We start from the raw sequence: 22,287 nt of genomic DNA on the forward strand, positions 1-22,287 counted from the left end.
TTGTGGGGTAGATGTGGATGTGGTTGAAAAGATTAGGAGAAATATACTGAGGTGGTTTGGACATGTGGAGAGAATGGAGAATGAAAGACTAAGAGGGTGTATGTAGGTGAGGTGGAGGGAGGGAGAGGGAGGGGTAGACCGAGGATGAGGTGGAGGGATGGAGTTGAGAGGTATATGAGGGAGGGGGGGTGAGTTGGGGGGAGGGGAGTCAAATGGTGGGTGACAGAGTGACTTGGAGGCGTTTTGTCTGCGGCCACCCTTTGCGGGATTAGGGCGTCGGGCTATAGATAGATAGATAGAAAAATTAATTAGGGTCTGGACTTTGGCCAACCACCCCCCCAAAGCACCCTACCTACACCTATCTAGGCACCATCAAACACAAACATACAAATTTAGGAATATTCAGTGCATGTATTTAATAGAAATAAGCAATGTTAAGGGATCTCACCTTAATCATATGACGATATTGCTTAAGTGAATGAAGTGGGGTGGTGTTGGGAAGAACTTAGAACCTCTCAGCATGAGGTGGGGGTGCTCCCTCATGCTGTTCTCCCTTCTTCAGCTCCTCAGCCTCCCTCAGGAAGCCCTCAAAGTCTGCCTCAGAGATGACTGATGCTTGATGATGATGGTTGTTTGGTCACGGTTATCAAATTGAATGCCGCGGTTTATGATTCTCCTCGGAAAAGGCCCACTTCGGTGCCTAGATCCGCGATTTTCGTGACTTAACATCAGTTTAAGGGTGTCGGCATTCTGACAGCCACTTTGCCGCGGTTTATGAATCCGTGGTTTATAAGCATGTGGTTTATGAGGATTGAGTGTACTGTTATATATATATATATATATATATATATATATATATATATATATATATATATACATATATATACACACATGCAATCTAACCACAGAAGAAATGAAAGGAGCGACAGTGAGTACTTTCGTATATTACATCTTCAGACAGAGTGAGACAGAAACGTAAAGGGTAGAGGTCTTTTATGTACACCCGCAGCAGGTAGTGGCGCACAGAACAATGGATGACCTGACTCAGTGCCACAATACAGCCAAGAAACGATTCCTTGAAGGGAAAACTAATAAGCCAGATCGCCAGAACATTCAAAGAACCCTTGTCCTCCCCTTCCATGAAAATTTTCTTGATGTTGTTCACATACTAAGGAAACTCAGTGTACAAGTAGTATTCAAATATGAGAACACCATCAAAAAAACTCTCATCAAGAACAGCCCTTTCAGTAATTCAGGCGTTGTTTACAAAATCCCGTGTAAAAGCTGTAACAAATTTTACATAGGACAATCTGGAAAAGATTTGGAAACTAGAATCTCACAACATAAATACAGTGTAAGGACAGCTCCACAGAATAATGGTTTATTTCAGCACAAAGCATCCAGTGATCACCATATTGACTGGACAGGCTCCAAGATTCTAGCAAGATCAAAAAGCTTAGATGAAAGAAATGTAATAGAATCTTGTCTAATTTCTGGCACATATGAAAAGAATGTAAACATGAGCTATGGTCATTTTAAGTGTGATAAATTGTTAAATGAATTAATTTTAAAGCAGTATCTCCCAGACTAACACGTGATTGTTCTCTGTCATCTCCTGGTGGTGTAGTCACACCTGTGTGGGACTGGGACACACCAAGCATTAATCCTCTAGGACTTAAGTTAAGCTGCAGTATTTATCCCCTCGTCCCTCCCCCCTCCCCCCTCCTCCCCTCCCCCTTCCCCCTCCCTCCCACTCCCCTTTCCTCCCCTCCTACTCCCTCCTGCTTTGTCACGTGCATTTTTAGATTCAGGTCATTCTTTATTGTGTTCCACTTCCTGCTGCAGCTGACCATAAGTTAACTCGCAGGTAAAAATTCAGGTCATCCATTGTTCTGTGTGCCACTACCTGCTGCGGGTGTGCATAAAAGACCTCCACCCTTTACGTTTCTGTCTCACTCTGTCTGAAGATGTAATATACAAAAGGACTCACTGTCGCTCCTTTCATTTCTCCTGTGGTTAGTTTCCATACATATCTTCATGGTGAAGTGAAGCCTCTGCAAATATATATACATACATACATATATATATATATATATATATATATATATACACATGGGGAAAGCCCCAGGAATTGATGGAGTGTGTGGTGAAATGCTGAAGTATGGGGGAGAGATAGTAGTAGAATGGATGTGGAAAATGTGCAGATTGGCCTGGGAGGAAGGTAGAGTCCCGGAGGATTGGAAGTCAGGTATAATTATTCCCTTGTACAAAGGAAAAGGGGAAAAAGAAGTGTGTGGTAATCATACAGGCATCTGTCTTCTTAGTATAATAGGAAAAGTGTATGGTAGGATACTTATTGACAGAGTTAGAGAAAGAACGGAGGAATTAGTTGGAGAAGAACAGGGAGGCTTTAGGAAGGGAAGAGGTTGTGTAGATCACATATTCAATCTTAGATCTTTAGTGGAAAACTTTCTAGAGAAGGGAAAGAAGTTGTATGTGGTTTTCATGGATTTGGAGAAAGCATATGACAGGGTGGATAGACAAGGATTGTGGAAAGTATTAAGAATATATGGAGTAGATGGGAAGTTGTTGAATGCTGTGATGAGCATGTATGATGGTGCTAAGGCTGCAGTGAGTGTGGATGGTGAACTGAGTGAATTTTTCTCTTTGAAGGTTGGGTTGAAACAGGGATGTGTCATCTCTCCATGGTTGTTCAATCTGTACATGGAAGGAGTAATAAAAGAGGTACAAGGTAGGGTAGTGGATGTTAGAGTGGCCCTGGTGAGAGAGGGTAGTGTTTGGAAACTCCATGTACTGTTGTTTGCAGATGATACTGTGTTGTTGAGTGGAGGTGAAAGGGAGCTGCAAGGCTTGGTGGATGAGTTTGGGAGAGTGTGTAAGAAACAGAATCTAAAGGTGAATGTAGGGAAGAGTAAAGTGATGGTCTTTGAGAGAGGTGAAGTCAGTGAATGTACAGCGAGGTTGGATGGTGAGGAATTGGAAAATATGAGTACGTTTAAGTACTTGGGCAGTGTGATGAGTAAGGATGGAGGTTTGAAGGGTGAAGTGCTTGAAAGGGTACAGCAGGGAAGAAAGGTTGCTGGTTCCTTGACAGCAGTGATAAGTAGCAGGGAAGTGAGCATGGAAGTGAAAAAGTTACTACATGACGGTATTGTGATACCAACTCTAACGTATGGAAGTGAAGCTTGGACGTTGCTGGGACACAAGTCAAGAGTGAGAGCAGTGGTAATGAGTTATTTAAGAGAAGCCTGTGGAGTCACATGGAGAGACAGGCTGACAAATGAGGATATAAAGTAGCATTGTGGTGTGTATGTGGATGTGATTGAAGGCGTTAGTAGGAATACACTGAGGTGGTTTGGCCATGTGGAGAGGATGGAGGGTGAAAGACTGACGAAGAGAGTGTATGTGAGTGAGGTGGAGGGGGGAAGAGGGAGGGAGAGGCCGAGGATGAGATGGAGGGATGGGATGGAGAGGTGTATGAGAGAGGGGTGTGTGAGTTGGAAGCAAGGCAGTGAAATGGTGGGGGACAGGGCAACGTGGAGGCGATTTGTTTGTGGCCACCTCGAACGGGATTGAGGCCACAGACTAAGCCAGAGCACCAGGGGTTATCCACTGTGTGGGTCACAAATGCTGAGAGCATAGATAAGTCCTGACTATATGGCATCCATAGGAAAGACTGACGGTAGGCTTGGCACATTGGGTGAGAGGCTCCCACAGGGCATGGGTGAGCCACTCCCACAAGGCATTGTGATTGGCTGGTGCATTGTGGGGTCTCCACGTGTGCCAACTGGGTCCTGTGTCTGAGCCGGAAGGTACACCTCATTACCAGAAAGTGCATAGTACCTTCAACTGCTTCCCGCTTCTGAGCTGGATACTGCCTTATTTCACCCGATATTGCTTTAACCCCTAGGCTGCGGTGGCCCAAAACATTTCCCATGTCTGTGGTGCAGGAAAACTGCTTAAAAAAAAAAATAATAAATAAAAATCATGTTTTAACCTGCCGCGTGCCAGTGCCGTTTTAAAACGGTGCAATGAAAATCTGCAGTCAGTGCCAGTGCTATTTAAAAATGGCTTAAAATTTAAAAATTCACTGTGACCACATTTTTCAAGATTCGCAGGTAAAAATTGGCAGGTATGTATGGTAACTGTTCCTCTACCATGCCCCAGGCGGTCAAGGCCATACACCCACTCGCTCCCCCCCCTTCATGCTCGTTCTGCCTCACTCTGCCTGTGTGCCTCACCCAGTGCTGTACATAGTGAAGGCATGTTGTAAATATTTTCATGTAAGTGAAAGAACTATACATAGTGTAATCAAGTTGTAAATATTTTCTTGTACTTGTAAAGACTGTACATAGTGAAGTCAAGTTGTAAATACCTTCTTGTAAATGCCAGGACTGTACACAGTGAAGTCAGGTTGTACCTATCTTCAAGTAAGTGTTCTACAATGCACTCACAGTGAGAGAGAAATGCAAATTGTGACATGATGAACGAATAAGTAATCAGAAAAGTGTACTGAACATTGCTCTACCTTCCCAACATAAATACCTGAGTATACCTTATATAGAAAACAGCTTTCTCTCACCTACATGGTGAGTGTGAGAGAGCGGGAATACCTGTATACGAGTATGCAGGACTCAATACAACCCATTTCCGAGCTTTGGTGAGTATTTTAATGGCGAATGTCGTTGTTTTCACATCAAAATCTATTAGTTTACCCAAATAAAAGAAAAGTTCAAAAAATGGCCGGCACGGAGACGACCCATAGGGCTAAAAATAGCTGGCATGTGGCGGGTTAAGCATGTATTTTGACCCACTTGTACCTAACCAAACATGATAACATTTTAGTCCAACAAAGTTTACTCTCCACAATGACGATTCGCAACCCACATATCAAGCATAAGCATGTAGTAGGTGTGAAAAATGAAGGGTTCACAATATTATTCACGTGGCTCTTCCGGACTGTATGCTGCAATCTACTGATCAGCATTTCCGGAATGTTATATGCTGCTGAGGGGCTAAAAGAGCTGAGCAAAAAGCACTGGATATTTCGTTGGGCCAGGAATTGTGATGACGGATAATTGAGAGATTACTTATATACACATACTGTACTATCAAACCCAACATCCATCAATCCATCATCCAATCCTATGTTGCCCCACAAGAAGCATAGGAGCACGGGGCTAAGAAAGTTGGTCCTGACATTTAAGACGAGTGATCAGCCTCACTCATCTCTGAATGGCATTACGTGAGCAATAAACCCCAACCATCCCCTGGATATAAACCTTCGTTGGCTCAGTCCAATTAGAACACCTTAATTACCCACTAAACCACCAGGTGCCAGAATTTGGTTATATGATTACCACTCAGCATAGTAAATGGTTTCCTGGTGCACAGGAAACATTTGGCTTGTCACTCAGTGTAGAATCAACCACAGGCAGAAGGAAGAAGAAAGAATGAAGGAAAGGAGACAGAAGAGGGAGTGTAAAGTCATCCGTAGGCAGAAGGAAGAGGAAAGAATGAAGGAAAGAAAGACAGAAGAGGATGGAAGGAAACAAGGATGGAGAAGAGGAAAGGGCAGACACCAGAGAGCAGCACTACATCGAGTGAGTGGATGGCGAGTGCCCCCACCTACCACATGCTGGCAGTATAAGCTAGCTGATAACATAAGTAGTGCCTGCACATTATCATAACTACCAGTTAAGCAAAAATACTTATTCATATATCAAATGTCAAGGATGCATACCTGAAAGTGTAGTGAGGTCAATGCAGGTGACAGCACGGAGCAGCCATGCAGCTTGCCACTGCTTTTTAACAGTACGACGTGTGGTCAGTGTCTCTGCACGACGTTTCACTGATGGCAGGTTGATGTGGACCCTGCTTACCCATTGCAGATCTGCAAATAAGATGACGTAATGACTGTAAAACATGAATATGGGTGAATGAAAAACAGGTCTGGTTTGATTGGTGTGCTTTCCTATCAAGGTTTGAACTTTACCTGATGTATAACCCAAAAACTGCAATGGACATTCCAAAATGTTTAAGCATGAAATCGCAACTTATGTTCTGGAAGCCAAATCTAGTTTTCATTGTTCCGAGGTTAATTTTGAGTTGACATAACAACAATTCCATTATGTAATCACATATGAAACATATTCACCAGTACGCTTTCTCTTCCTTATATCCCTGACCTTCAATATCATCTTTCAACATCATCTTTTACCCCCCTATGCCCCTTTCCACTTCTCCTCCCTCCCCTTATATTATTACCTCATGACCTCTGCAAGATGAAAAAGAAGAAGAAGGAGGAGGAGGATTACACAGGAAAGCAAACAGCAACAGACCTTATGGTCCTTCCGAGGCTGCTTGTTACAGAGAAAACTATGACTACAAGATCTAACTCTACATGCTGAAGGATAAGGATAGTAAAGCAAGAAGGCTCCCCCCACCACATTAGTATATGCCACTGTCCAACATTAGTATATGCCACTGTCCAACTTTTTTCACTGTTCTTTATTTCCTCTTCTCTCCCTCTCTCTCTCGGTACCACTTTCTCAATTTCTGATCCATAACTCACCAATAAAACACTGTCTTCTCTTCCTCCATTCCCTGTTCGTTTTTTGCCTTTGCTTCCTTTAATAGCTCCTTTATCTTAGCTCTTCCTCATTTGCATCTCTCCTTATCCAAACATTCTTCAGCTATTCCTTTTCTGATAATTTCCATGTTCTCTTTATAATTTCAATTACTATTGCCTAACACTTAAACTTTACTTTAAGTGTGTGTGTGTGTGTGTGTATGTGTGTGTGTGTGTGTGTGTGTTCTTACCTTACCTAATTGTTCTTACCTAATTGTATCTTTACAGGAATGAGTCAAGCTCGTACTGTCCCGTGTCTTAAACCATATTTATCGTACATATCCTTAAATTTGTGAATTGTTTTGGCACACACTATTTCATTCGGCAGTGCATTCCAGTGATCAATTGCTCTGTTTGGGAAACTGAATTTCCTTACGTCTTTATCACCTCTCTTCTTATGCAATTTTTTGCAGTGTCCTCTTGCTGATGCTTCTCCATATGTTAAGTAATCATTTATGTCTATTTTCTCCTTTCCTGATATGCATTTATATAGCATTATCATGTCACCTCTTTTCCTTCTCTCCTGTAGTGTTGATAGATTCAGTTTATTTAGTCTTTCTTCGTAGCTTAGGTCCCTTAAGCTTGGTATCCATCTTGTAGCGGCCCTTTGAACTTTTTCAATCTTGTCTATGTCCTTTTTAAGATGAGGACTCCAGACTACTGATGCATATTCTAGGGTTGGTCTAATGAATGATGTTATTATCCTTCTTAGCATGTCTTCATTTATGTATGTGAATGCTATTCTCATATTTGCAAGCAGTGTATACATGTTCCGTACCTTCTCGCTGATGTGGTCAGCCGGAGATAGTCTGTTATTGATAATCACACCTAGGTCTTTCTCTCTTTCTGATGTGTATAGGGTTTTATTTCCTAACTTATAATCCCAATCAGGTCTTTTTCCACTTTTACCAAACTTGATTACATGACACTTGTCCACATTGAATTCCATTTGCCATGTACTACTCCATTCATGAAGTTTATTTAATTATTCTTGTAGCTCTTTACAAGAGTCTGTGTTAGTAATTCTCCTTTGTATTTTTGCATCATCTGCAAACATATTCAGATAGCTCTCATTTCCAGTGTTACTGTTTATATCATTTATATACACTAAAAACATGATTGGTGCCAGCACTGAACCCTGTGGTACTCCACTAGTCACTTCTTTCCATGATGAGTAGTTTCCTCTTAGTACTGTCCTGATTTCTCTTTTTATGAGAAAGTCTTGCATCCAACAAAACAGTTTGCCTCGAATTCCTCCTTGATGGTACAGTTTCCATAAAAGTCTTTGGTGTGGTACTGTGTCAAAAGCTTTCTTGAAATCTAAATAGATACTGTCCACCCATCCTTCCCTTTCCTGTATTGTGTTTGTTACTCTGTCATAGTAGCTCAACAGATTAGTAACACATGATTTTCCTTTTCTGAAACAAAACTGTCTTTCTGTTATCATACTGTGTTCTTCTAGATGATTTACCCAAGCTTTTCTTATAAGTTTTTCTAATACCTTGCTTACAACACTGGTCAGTGATACTGGTCAGTAGGTGAGTGGATTTTGTCTATTTCCTTTTTTGAATAAGGGGACAATATTTGCTTTTTTCCAAATATCAGGTAGTTTACCTTGACTCAAGGATTTCTTGAAAATTAAAAATAATGGTTTACATAACTCCTTTGCACATTCTCATAATACCCAAAATGAAATTTCATCAGGACCACTTGCTTTTCCTCTGTCTAATCACTTAACTCCTCCTGTATTACTTTTTCTGCTATTTGTATATCTGGTAGTATGTGTGGACATGCGCGTTCCACATAGTCCCTCTCAAAATTTTTTTCTTCTGTAAAAACTAATTGGAAATTCTTATTTAGTGCTTCACAAATATCTTTCTCTTGTGTATAAGTGATTCCCTCATCTGTAATGGATTGTATTATATCTTATACTTTAGTTTTGCTTCTGATATAGCTGTAAAACAGGTTTGGTTGATCACTACTTTTATTTATTATATCCTCCTCAAACTGTTTTTGGGCTTCCCTCCTTATTCTTGTATAGTCATTTTTTGCCTGTTTGTAATTATTATACGCCCTTTCACTGTTGTGTCTTCTGTATCTATTCCACAACAAATCTCTTCTTTCTTTTGATTTTTTACATTCTGTGTTGAACCATTTCTGTATTTTCTTATCTGCTTCTTTGTGCTGTAAGATGTACTTCTGGACTCCTATTTCATAAAATTCACAGAATTTTTTATATACAGCATTTAAATCTTGTCCTCTAAGCTCATTTTCCCAATCAACTTCTAAGAAATACTTCTGTAGGTCTTGATAATTTCCCTTTTTATAGTTTAGGCTCTTTTTGTAACTATCATTGCTGTTTACTATGTCATATGCTATCCTGAAGTTATAATTTAGTACTGCATGATCGCTTTTGCCAAGTGGAGGGTGATATATTAAACTGTCAATATCATTTTCTTGCCTTGTAAATATTATATCTAGCACTGAAGGTACAGCTGGCTGCACTCCCGCGAAGGCCACAGCGTTATCAACGCTGGCCAAGATATTTACTCTGAAACACTAGTAGAGAGATGCGTTCGAAGCATCCACAGCCAGTAAGAGAGAGTCGTACAGGTACCCACCTACCCACCTCAAACCCGCTCCCTCCCTCAGTCCTGTGAATGCTTCGATCAGAGCTCACTACTAATGATTCGCGGTTACTATCTCAGCCAGCGTTGACAACACTAAGGTGGCCTTCGCGGGAGTGCGGCCAACTGTACATCAAGTCCTCTTTTTCTGGTGGTTTCCCTCACATGTTGCGTTAAGAAAAACTCTTGTACGAGATCCAGGAGCTTTTGGTCCCAACAGCTTTCCTGGCTATTTATATCTAGAGTATTCCAATTTATATTTGTATTGAAATCCCCAGTTAGTATCATTCTTTCCGATTTCTCTTCCATTTTACGTAGCAATGATCTTACACTCTGAATTGTACTCTCTGCCAGGTCCTCATATTCGTCTCTTTCCCATGTGTTTGATCTGGGTGGCATGTACAAATTGGCTACAATTACTTTACCTTCAGATGTGTTGATCTCTACTGCAATCAGTTCTACTTGTGATGGTATATCTAGGTTTATTTCCTTGACTTTTAGATTTTTCTTAGTTAATATTATAATTCCTCCTCCTTTTTTAAAATATCTGTCTCTTCTCCATATATTGTATTCCTCTAAGTTTAGTATGTCATTTGATATCCTTGGTATTAATTTTGTTTCAGTTAGGCATATTATTTGTGGTTCATTTTCTCTGACATAATCATTCATCTCTAGTAATTTAGATACCATCCCATCCACATTTGAGTACATCAACTTTATCATCTTGTTTATATACTTGTCATGGCATGGTTCTACTACCTTCCTCCTTTTTCTTCCATCCTGTTTGTGTACCACTTTCGTACCTGCAATCCTATTACTTTGTAAAAAAAATTTCTTCTCCTCTTCTGATCATCCCTCATTTTTTGTTTTTGCTTCCTCCCTTTTCTCTTTCAGTAATTCCAGTTCCTCTTGTGTTAGGCATCTTTTTATCCATACATTTTTGAACTCCTCTTTTTCCTTAAGATTCTCTGCATTTTTTAGTATCTCTTCCACAGTGTTTACACTCTGGAAAGTCACCTTTAGAGGTCTTGTCTTGCTTTTCTCGTATTTCCCTAACCTTTTGTGTTCCTCTATGTCTTTACTACAGATTTCCTCTGATACTTCTTTCAGTAAGCTCATTACATTTGCCATCTCCTTTTTGTCTCTTGTGATCTTGTTTTTAACTTCTTCCTCTTCTATACCAGTGATTACTATTGATTTGTTTATCTCTACTGAATCTCTGACTAACTTTGGATTGTTTTGGATTATTCTTTTCACCTCCTTTTTAATACTTTTTTCCTCCACCCTTGTTTCTAAGTCTTTCTTTACTTTCACCATTTCAGCATACGTGGTTTCTACATCTTTTTTGTAGCTTTGCACAGCTTCATTCACTTGTGTTATCTTCTCCTCAATATTACTGCTCTGGTCAATAAGACTGCTAACTTGCCTAATTGTCTCTGTGTCATTTTTAAACTCTTCCATAACACTCTCGTGATTGACTACTGTACTTGCCATTTCACTCATTTTCTTCCTAAGTGTACTCAATTCCACTGTTAGTTCACTGATGGTTGTGTCCTTCTTATTGGCCTCCCTTCCTAGTTTTTCTATTTTCTCCTTTTGCAAGTGCATCTGCTTCTTTATTTCATCAATTTCATTTTTGAAAGCCATTTCTAGTTTGTTTACACGCTCAACCAGTTTATTGTGGGTCTCTACTTCAACCAATTCTTGGTAGAAATCATCATTTTGCTTTTTACCTTTATCCCTTTTCTTTTCCGAATTTGTTTTACTGAAGTATGTATCCATTTTGCAATACTTAAAGTGAAATGCATGTACTTACAATCTCCGTGTTGTTGTAGTCTAAACAAACCTCAGAGATGACTCAGCGTATTCTTTCGTCTTGGTTCTATTTCCTGTTTTTACAAGTCTTGTTTAAACTTATTATTTTTTTCCTTTTAATAATGAACAATCATTTAGTTTAACCTGGTACTGAGCTTGACTCATACAAAGATACTATTTAGGTAATGCCACTGGCCGTGATGATTTGGTACGGAGCGCCGGTGTCACACGTCCGCCTAGATTGAATCCCTCTGTGTGTGTGTCAAGCTGCTTTGTGTGTGTGTGTGTGTGTGTATTTACCTATTTACCTAATTGTAGTATACAGGAATTGAGCAATGCGTGTGTTGTCCTGTCTCCATACCCACATTTATCAAGTCTACCTTTACACACATGAATGTTTTTCTCATGCACCACCTCTTTGTCTAAGTCGTTCCAAATATTTAAGTATTTACCTAATATACCTAATTGTGATATACACGGAATGTACTATGCTCGTGGGTTTTCATCGCTGTTTCTCAATAAATCAAATTTGGCTTTAAACTCGTTTAAGTTTTTAGACTGGACAATGTCTTTGTCCAGGCTATTCCATAAGTCTATACTTCCGTAAGGAAAGCTATATTTCTTGATATCCTTCAAGCAGCTTGACTTTTTCAATTTCATTCCGTGTCCTCTTGTTGCTCTCTGATCCCATACAAACAGATCTTCTTTGTCAATTTTATCTACGCCCACCATGGTCCTGAACACTGCAATCATGTCTCCCCTCTTTCTCCTTTCCTCTAAGGAAGGCAAATCCAGTTTTTCCAGCCTCTCTCTGTATGACAGGTCTGTCAGACTGGGGACCATCTTGTTTGCTGTTCTTTGTATTCTCTCAATCTTGTTTATATCTTTCTTTTTGTGTGGGGACCACACTACCGCTGCATATTCTAACCTGGGGCGGATCATTGCCGCTATCAATTTTTTCATCATCTCTTCATCCATATAATGAAATGCTACTCTTATGTTAGTCAAGAGTTTATAAGTCTCTCCAACTATCTTGTTAAATGTGCTTTTCTGGAGACAAACTATCTTGGACCAGCACTTCCAAATCTTTCTCTTCTCTCCTTTTTGTGATTAATTCATTACCCAACAAATAATTCAGTGATGGCCTCCTGGTACTTTTACCCATTTCCAATATTTTACATTTCTTTATATTAAATTTCATTTCCCACGTCCGGCTCCAATTGTGTATCCTATCCAAATCCTCCTGCAGTATTTTACAATCCTCCTCAACCTCTACCTTCCTCAAGATCTTTACATCATCAGCAAACAGACTTGCATAACTGTTCACTCCATCTACCATATCATTTACGTAAATCAGGAACATTACTGGCGCCAACACCGAGCCTTGAGGGACTCCACTTGTTACTTCCCTTCATCTAGACATCCTATCCTTTATTACTGTCCTCATTTGTCTGTCTCTCAAAAAGTCTCTCATCCATTCCAGAAGTTTCCCCTTCAGTCCTCCTATATATTCTAGTTTCCACATTAGTCTTTTATGAGGTACCTTGTCAAAGGCCTTCTCTAAGTCTAAGTACACACAATACACCCAACCATCTCTCTCCTGTACCATGTCAATCGCTCTTGAGTAAAAGCTCAACAAGTTAGAAACACATGACCTTCCACTTCTGAATCCAAACTGACATTCAGCCAAAATATTCATCTCTTCCAGATATTTTATCCATCTGTCTTTCAGGATTCTCTCACACAATTTTGCGACCATGCTGGTTAGAGACACTGGTATATAATTCAGGGGTTCTTCCCTGTTTCCTCCCTTGAAAATTGGTACCACATTTGCCCTCTTCCATTCTTGTGGCACTTTCCCCTCTTCCAGTGAGCATACGATTAAACTGTGAATTTTATCCGCCAGTTGTTCTCTGCATTCCTTCAGTACCCAATTAGAAATTCCATCAGGTCCTGGGGCCTTCCTTACATCTTGAGTTTCCAGTAAATTATACACTTCCTGTACATCCACTTTTATATCTTTTATCACCGGAACATTTCTAATCACTCCCTCAAGCTCCTTTTCTTTAGTGAAAACTGACTGGAAACGTTTGTTCATTATTTCTGCTTGCATTGCCGCATCCTTAAAGACCTCTCCTTATACTTTCAGAGTGGTGATTCCTTCCTTTTGTTTCAGTTTGCCATTAGCAAATCTATAAAACAGTTTGGGTTCATCCTTGCATTTGTCTATTATACCTTTTTCAAAATTCCTTTCTTCTTCTCTACGTATTCTTGTGTATTCATTTCTTGTTCTTTTATATTCTTCCTTTGTTCTGTTGTTACCTCTCTTTCTCCAATTGTTCCACGCCTTATCTCTCTCTTTTTTTGCTATCATACACCTTCAATTAAACCACTCCTTTTTCCTGTTTTCTTTCCCTCTTACTCTTGGTACAAATTTTTCCACTCCCAAATTATAGAGGTCTAGAGAGATATCCCACTTCTTCTATATCTCTCTTGTTTTCTGTGTGTGTGTGTGTGTGTTCTTACCTAATTGTTCTTACCTAATTGTATCTTTACAGGAATGAATCAAGCTCGTACTGTCCCGTGTCTTATACCATATTTATCGTACATATCCTTAAATTTGTGAATTGTTTTGGCACACACTATTTCATTTGGTAGTGCATTCCATTTATCAATTTCTCTGTTTGGGAAACTGAATTTCCTTACGTCTTTATCACCTCTCCTTATGCAGTTTTTTGCGGTGTCCTCTTGCTGATGCTTCTCCATATGTTAAGTAATCATTTATGTCTATTTTCTCCTTCCCTGATATGCACTTATATAGCATTATCATGTCACCTCTTTTCCTTCTCTCCTGTAGTGTTGGTAGATTCAGTTTATTTAGTCTTTCTTCGTAGCTTAGGTCCCTTAAGCTTGGTATCCATCTTGTAGCGGCCCTTTGAACTTTTTCAATCTTGTCTGTATGCTTTTTGAGATGAGGACTCCGGACTACTGATGCATATTCCAGGGTTGGTCTAATGAATGATGTTATTATCCTTCTCAGCATGTCTTCATTTATGTATGTGAATGCTATTCTCATATTTGCAAGCAGTGTATACATGTTCCGTACCTTCTCGCTGATGTGGTCAGCCGGAGATAGTCTGTTATTGATAATCACACCTAGGTCTTTCTCTCATTCTGATATGTATAGGGTTTTATTTCCTAACTTATAATCCCAATCAGGTCTTTTTCCACTTTTACCAAACTTGATTACATGCCACTTGTCCACATTGAATTCCATTTGCCATGTACTACTCCATTCATGAAGTTTATTTAATTCTTCTTGTAGCTCCCTACAAGAGTCTGTGCTAGTAATTCTCCTTTGTATTTTTGCATCATCTGCAAACATATTCAGATAGCTCTCATTTCCAGTGTTACTGTTAATATCATTTATATACACTAAAAACATGATTGGTGCCAGCACTGAACCCTGTGGTACTCCACTAGTCACTTCTTTCCATGATGAGTAGTTTCCTCTTAGTACTGTCCTGATTTCTCTTTTTATGAGAAAGTCTTGCATCCAACAAAACAGTTTGCCTCGAATTCCTCCTTGATGGTACAGTTTCCATAAAAATCTTTGGTATGGTACTGTGTCAAAAGCTTTCTTGAAATCTAAATAGATACTGTCCACCCATCCTTCCCTTTCCTGTATTGTGTTTGTTACTCTGTCATAGTAGCTCAACAGATTAGTAACGCATGATTTTCCTTTTCTGAAACAAAACTGTCTTTCTGTTATCATACTGTGTTCTTCTAGATGATTTACCCAAGCTTTTCTTATAAGCTTTTCTAATACCTGGCTTACAACACTGGTCAGTGATACTGGTCGGTAGTTGAGTGGATTTTGTCTATTTCCTTTCTTGAATAAAGGGACAATATTTTGCTTTTTTCCAAATATCAGGTAGTTTACCTTGACTCAAGGATTTCTTGAAAATTAAAAATAATGGTTTACTTAACTCCTTTGCACATTCTCGTAATACCCAACATGAAATTTCATCACGACCACTTGCTTTTCCTCTGTCTAATCTACTTAACTCCTCCTGTATTACTTTTTCTGCTATTTGTATATCTGGTAGTATGTGTGGACATGTGCGTTCCACATAGTCCCTCTCAAAATTTTTTTCTTCTGTAAAAACTAATTGGAAATTCTTATTTAGTGCTTCACAAATATCTTTCTCTTGTGTATAAGTGATTCCCTCGTCCGTAATGGATTGTATTATATCTTTTACTTTGGTTTTGGTTCTGATATAGCTGTAAAACAGCTTTGGTTGATCACTACTTTTAATTATTATATCCTCCTCAAACTGTTTTTGGGCTTCCCTCCTTATTCTTGTATAGTCGTTTCTTGCCTGTTTGTAATTATTATACGCCCTTTCACTATTGTGTCTTCTGTATCTATTCTACAACAAATCTCTTCTTTCTTTTGATTTTTTACATTCTGTATTGAACCATTTCTGTATTTTCTTATCTGCTTCTTTGTGCTGTGGGATGTACTTCTGGACTCCTATTTCATAAAATTCACAGAATTTTTTATATACAGCATTTAAATCTTGTCCTCTAAGCTCATTTTCCCAATCAACTTCTAAGAAATACTTCTGTAGGTCTTGATAATATCCCTTTTTATAGTTTAGGCTCTTTTTGTAATTGTCATTGCTGTTTACTATGTCATATGCTATCCTGAAGTTATAATTTAGTACTGCATGATCGCTTTTGCCGAGTGGAGGGTGATATATTAAACTGTCAGTATCATTTTCTTGCCTAGTAAATACTAGATCTAGCACTGAAGGTACATCGTCCTCTTTTTCTGGTGGTTTCCCTCACATGTTGCGTTAGGAAAAACTCTTGTACGAGATCCAGGAGCTTTTGGTCCCCCCCCCCTGTGGCGGGGGGGACACAACCTGGCCACACAATGGGGTGGTACTGCTACTCTACGGCCAGGTTGTGTTAGGAAGAATACTGCCACCGTATTCCCTGCGTGTCCGACTAAAAGGGGCGGGGTGAGGGGACTAGGGACCCCCTCCTCTGTTTTTTAGTTCCTAAAAAGAGACAGGCCAGAGAAAGGGATGGGGGATGGAGTTATCCCCGTACCCTGAAGATTGGGTCTATGAATGTGAGTGGATGTAGTACGATTGAGGCTAAAAGGGAGGAGATTGGGAGAATGTTTGTGAGAAGAAAGTTGGATGTGTTAGCTCTGAGTGAAACGAAGATGAAAGGGAAGGGGGAATCTATGTTTGGAAGTGTGAATGGAAGATTGTCAGGTGTTGATAGAGGAAGGGCAAGAGAAGGTGTGGCCTTGTTAGTGAGTCCGGAAGTACAAAAATGTGTGATTGAATGGAAGGAGGTGTCATTGTCATTGAGACTGATGTGGGTGAAAGCGAAATTTGAACGTGAGTTGTGGGTGTTTGTGAGTGCATATGGGCCTGGTAGTGAAAGGGATGAACAAGAGAGGGAGTCTTTCTGGAATGATGTTGATGAGTGTCTGCAGAGTTTTGGAGCGAATGTGAATGTGGTAATGATGGGAGATCTTAATGCTAGAGTGGGAAATGTAGCAGTTGAAGGCATAGTTGGTATGCATGGTGTGCCTGGAAGAAATGAAAATGGGGAACGAATGATAGCGATGTGTGTTGAGCGAGAGATGGTGATTGGGAATACTCTGTTTGAGAAGAAAGATATTTATAAGTATACATGGGTGAGACAGGAGGGTGGAAAGGTTGTTGATAGAGCTTTGATGGACTATGTGGTTGTGTCTAGGAATGTAATAGGAAGATTGTTGGACGTGAGAGTTCTGAGAGGGGAGGGTGGAGGTATGTCTGACCACTACTTGGTGGAGGGAAAGTTAAGAGTAGGTAAGAAATGGGTGAGAGCTAGGAGGGTTAGGTGTGGCAGGGAGGTTTTGAAAGTGAGTGAGTTGGATAAAAGAGAGAAAAAGATAGAGTATCAGGAGAAATTGAAAGATGAGTGGAACGCAGTGAAAGATCGGGAAAATGGCAGCGTGGAGGAGGAATGACAGTTGTTTAAGAGTGCTGTGGTGGGGCATGCAGAAGAGGAGTGTGGTGTGAGATGTGTGGGTGGTGGTGTAAGAAAAGGAAGTGAATGGTGGTGCGAGGAAGTAAGTATGGCTGTGGCTGAGAAGAGACATGCATATGAAGTGTGGCTGCAGAGGAAGGATGAGATGTCATATGAAAGGTATAAGGAAAAGAGGAATAGAGCGAGAAGGGCTGTGCGTGATGCTAAAGTGGCAGCAGATGAGAGGTGGGGTAGGCGGCTGACAGAGAATTTTCAACAGAATAAGAAAATGTTTTGGAAGGAGGTGAAAAGGGTGCGAAAGGGAGAGTCTGGGAAGGAAGAACGAGTAAAAGCAGAGGATGGAAGGATGTTAATTGAGATGGATGCAGTAAGGAAGAGATGGGCAGAGTATTTTGAAAGACTGTTAAATGTAGAGGAGGAAAGGGTGGCTGAGACTGTGGCAAATGGAAGGGTGCAAGGAATAAATGTGTTGGGAGAGTTGAATGATTCTTTGATCACGAAGGAGGAAGTGGAGAAGGCAGTAAAGGAGATGAAAACAGGGAAAGCTGCAGGTATGGATGGGTGTGCTGTGGAATGCCTGAAGGGTGGTGGAGTGACTATTGTTGACTGGTTAGTATGATTGTTGAATGTGTGCTTTGAGAAAGGTATGGTGCCATTTGACTGGGCAAGTGCTTGTGTGGTCCCGTTGTATAAAGGCAAGGGTGATAAGTATGAATGTACTAGCTTTAGGGGCATAAGTCTATTGAGTGTTGTAGGTAAGGTGTATGGTAGAGTGTTAATTATGAGAGTTAGAGAGGGTACAGAGGGAGTGATTGGTGATGAGCAGTGTGGCTTTAGGAGAGGGAGGAGATGCGTTGATCAGGTGTTTGCTGTGAGACAAGTGTGTGAAAAGTATTTAGCAAAAGGCAAGGATGTGTTTTGGGCATTTATGGATTTAGAGAAAGCGTATGATAGAATTGATAGGGAGGCTTTGTGGACTGTTTTAAGATTGTATGGACTTGATGGTAGGTTACTAAAAGGGGTGAAAAGTTTTTATGTAAATAGTAGAGCGTGTGTAAGAGTGGGAAATGCTGTGAGTGATTGGTTTCCCGTGAGAGTGGGGCTGCGACAGGGATGTGTGATGTCGCCTTGGTTGTTTAATATTTACATGGATGGTGTTGTAAGGGAGGTGAATGCAGGAGTTTTAGGTGGAGGTCTGAGTCTAGTGAATGTTGATGGTGGAGAGTGGAATCTGAAGCAGCTGCTATTTGCAGATGATACTGCACTGGTGACTGAATCAGAGGAGAAATTGAGACAGTTGGTAGAGGAGTTTGGAAGGGTGTGTGAAAGGAGGAAATTGAAAGTAAATGAGAATAAGAGTAAAGTGATGAAGTGTACGAGGTTGATAGATGGTAGGGGGATGAATATAGTTTTGAATGGTGAGTTGCTTGAGGAGGTAGATTGTTTTAAATATTTAGGGTCACATGTTGCTGTGGATGGAAGAATAGATGCAGAAGTGAAGTTTAGAATAAATGAAGTAGGAAAGGTGCTGGGAGGAATGAAAAAAGTGTTTAAATGTCGTTCGCTTAGAATGGATGTAAAGAGAAGGCTGTATGAGGGTGTTGTGGTACCGACTGCGTTATATGGGGCTGAAACATGGAATATGGGTGTAGCAGAGAGGAAAAGTTTGAATGTAATGGAGATGAGGTGTCTGAGGAGTATGTGTGGAGTGACGCGTATGGATCGGGTGCAAAATGATGAAGTGCGAAGGAGAACTGGAGTTGTTCGGGAGATGGCTGGTAGAGTTGAGCAGAGGGTGTTGCGATGGTCTGGGCATATGGAGAGAATTGATAATGAGTGATTGGTGAAAAAGATAACTAGATCTGATGTGAGAGGTGTAAGGCTGAGAGGAAGACCACGAATAGGATGGATGGACAGTGTGAAGAGAGCACTGGATGTGAGAGGGATGTCTGTTGAGCAAGGAAGAGTGGCTGTGCGTGACAGAAATAAATGGAGAGAAATTGTGAATGAATAAGTGATGACGCAGCCCTGAGGGGATATTCTCCCGCATTTGGTCTGATCAGCTAGTCAGGTGAGGTGTGGGTAAGGGGATGGGTCTGTTATGATGTGGCAGGGGTAAACCAGTTCTGCTGTCGGGCCTTGCTGCGGATGTCACTGATTGCATTGTGCAGTTGACCCTTGTGCGGTGTGGTGCGGTGAGGATCTGTCCGTTCTCCCCTTTTGGGCTAAGATGCGAATGAATGTGTTTGAATGGATGAGTAAATGGGGAGTGTGTCGTCCTGTCTCGGCTACCTCCCTTTCCTTGGGGGAAGCAGCCTAGGTATATAGATAGATAGATAGCTTTCTTGGCTAATTATATCTAGAGTATTCCAATTTATATTTGTATTGAAATCCCCAGTTAGTATAATTCTTTCCGATTTCTCTTCCATTTTATGTAGTAATGATCTTATACTCTGAATTGTACTCTCTGCCAGGTCCTCATATTCGTCACTTTCCCATGTGTTTGATCTGGGTGGCATGTACAAATTGGCTACAATTACTTTACCTTCAGATGTGTTGATCTCTACTGCAATCAGTTCTACTTGTGATGGTATATCTAGGTTTATTTAATTGACTTTTAGATTTTTCTTAGTTAATATTATAATTCCTCCTCCTTTTTTTAAATTTCTGTCTCTATTCCATATATTGTATTCCTCTAAGTTTAGTATGTCATTAGATATCCTTGGTGTTAATTTTGTTTCAGTTAGGCATATTATTTGTGGTTCATTTTCTCTGACATAATCATTCATCTCTAGTAATTTAGATACCATTCCATCCACATTTGAGTACATCAACTTTATCATCTTGTTTATATACTTGTCATGACATGGTTCTACTACCTTCCTCCTTTTTCTTCCATCCTGTTTGTGTACCACTTTCGTACCTACAATCCTATTACTTTGTAAAAAAATTTCTTCTTCTCTTCTGATCTTCCCTCATTTTTTGTTTTTGCTTCTTCCCTTTTCTCTTTCAGTAATTCCAGTTCCTCTTGTGTTAGGCATCTTTTTATCCATACATTTTTGAACTCCTCTTTTTCCATAAGATTCTTTGCATTTTTTAGCAACTCTTCCACAGTGTTTACACTCTGGAAAGTCACCTTTAGAGGTCTTGTCTTGCTTTTCTCGTATTTCCCTAACCTTTTGTGTTCCTCTATGTCTTTACTACAGATTTCCTCTGATACTTCTTTCAGTAAGCTCATTACATTTGCCATCTCCTTTTTGTCTCTTGTGATCTTGTTTTTAACTTCTTCCTCTTCTATACCAGTGATTACTATAGATTTGTTTATCTCTACTGAATCTCTGACTAACTTTGGATTGTTTTGGATTATTCTTTTCACTTCCTTTTTAATGCTTTTTTCCTCCACCCTTGTTTCTAAGTCTTTCTTTACTTTCACCATTTCAGCATACGTGGTTTCTACATCATTTTTGTAGCTTTGCACAGCTTCATTCACCTGTGTTATCTTCTCCTCAATATCACTGCTCTGGTCCATAAGACTGCTTGCTTGTCTAATTATCTCTGTGTCATTTTTGAACTTTTCCATAACACTCTCGTGATTGACTACTATACTTCCCATTTCACTCACTTTCTTCCTAAGCGTACTCAATTCCACTGTTAGTTCACTGATGGTTGTGTCTTTCTTATTGGCCTCCCTTCCTAGTTTTTCTATCTGTTCCCTTTGCAAGTGCATTTGCTTCTTTATTTCATCAATTTCATTTTTGAAAGCCATTTTTAGTTTGTGTAAACATTCAACCAGTCTATTGTGAGTCTCCACTTCAACCAGTTCTTGGTAATCATCATCATTTTGCTTTTTACTTTTATCCCTTTTCTTTTCCAAATTTGTTTTACTAAAGTATGTATCCATTTTGCAATACTAAAAGAACAGAGTATGTACTTACAGAGTATGTACACTTTCCCCGTGTTGCTGTAGTCTAAACAAACCCAGCTGACTCAGCGCATTTTTTCCTCTTGGTTCTTTTTTCTGTTTGAACAAGTCTTGTTTAAACTTATTATTTTTTTCCCTTTTAATAATGAAAAATCATTTAGTCTAACCTGGTACAGAGCTTGACTCATACAAAGATACTAATTTAGGTAATGCCACTGGCCGTGTTGGTTCGGTATGGAGCGCCGATGTCGGACGTCTGCCTCGGATGACTCCCTCTGTGTGTGTGTGTGTGTGGGTGTGTGGGTGGGTGGGTGGGTGTGTGTGGGTGTGTGTGTGTGCAAGTGGGTGGGAGGTCGTCTACCACGCACCACACAGTCAGGTCGAATCTGACGGTTGAGCCATGCATTACTTGCGAATCATTATTTGTGGCTTTATTTCTCTGCCTTCCAGTGATTGATTGCCTTGTTTGCCAACATGGGTCCTCAGTGTAGTGCTAGTGATGCATGTGGTAACACACTAAAGGGGGCTTATAAAGTGATGTCACTGACAGAGAAAGTTAAGGTGTTGGACAAACTTCGGGAAGGAATGTCAGCGACAATTTGTTGTCAGGACGATTCTCCGTCATTTATTTACATATCAGTATATTTAGCAAGTACACAAGTTTTTTACTCATATGAGTTATAAAATCCCCTTGAAAATTAGTTATTAAAATATTAATTAATCAATGAGTATATTTATAGAATGACGGGGAATTGTCCAGGGTGCGAATTATCCTGACGGGGAATTGTTCATGTTTTGACAGATAACTGACTTGACGGCTAATTGTCTCGGAACCGTATGACTGGGATGAATGAGTCAACTGTTCATACAATAAAGAAGGCAGAACGTAGCATACGGGAGGCAGTGAGGGCTAGTGCACCAAACTGTGCTAAAGTGTCTCCACCTATGCCTGTGCTTGTCAGCTTTCAGTGTTAAATTTCTTACACTTTTGTTGTTTTTCATACTTTATGCTAGTTTATTAGGTGTACAGTATGTAGTGCATAAACATTCTTATTCAGATGTAATACACTTAATATCTATCTATCTATCTATTGCCAGACGCCTCAATCCCGTTTGGGGTGGCCACAAACAAATCGTCTCCATGTCGCCCTGTCCCCCGCCATTTCACTGACCTGCTCCCAACTCACACCCCCCTCTCTCATATACCTCTC

At 40.1% G+C, this 22,287-nt stretch overlaps 1 pseudogene across 1 annotated transcript in view; it reads right to left on the reverse strand.

The window, feature by feature from the left end:
* Window positions 1-22,287, reverse strand: part of LOC145398944 (uncharacterized) — a 93,031-nt pseudogene that overhangs the window by 21,467 nt on the left and 49,277 nt on the right. Inside the window, exon 2 of the transcript XR_013897217.1 lies at window positions 5,765-5,914. The product of XR_013897217.1 is annotated as an uncharacterized LOC145398944 (transcript). The remainder of the gene's footprint in view (window positions 1-5,764; window positions 5,915-22,287) is intronic.

Source organism: Coenobita brevimanus, chromosome 47, assembly GCF_032717465.1.
Source record: "Coenobita brevimanus isolate Jiangsu-jjx chromosome 47, ASM3271746v2, whole genome shotgun sequence".
Lineage (NCBI taxonomy): Eukaryota > Metazoa > Arthropoda > Malacostraca > Decapoda > Coenobitidae > Coenobita > Coenobita brevimanus.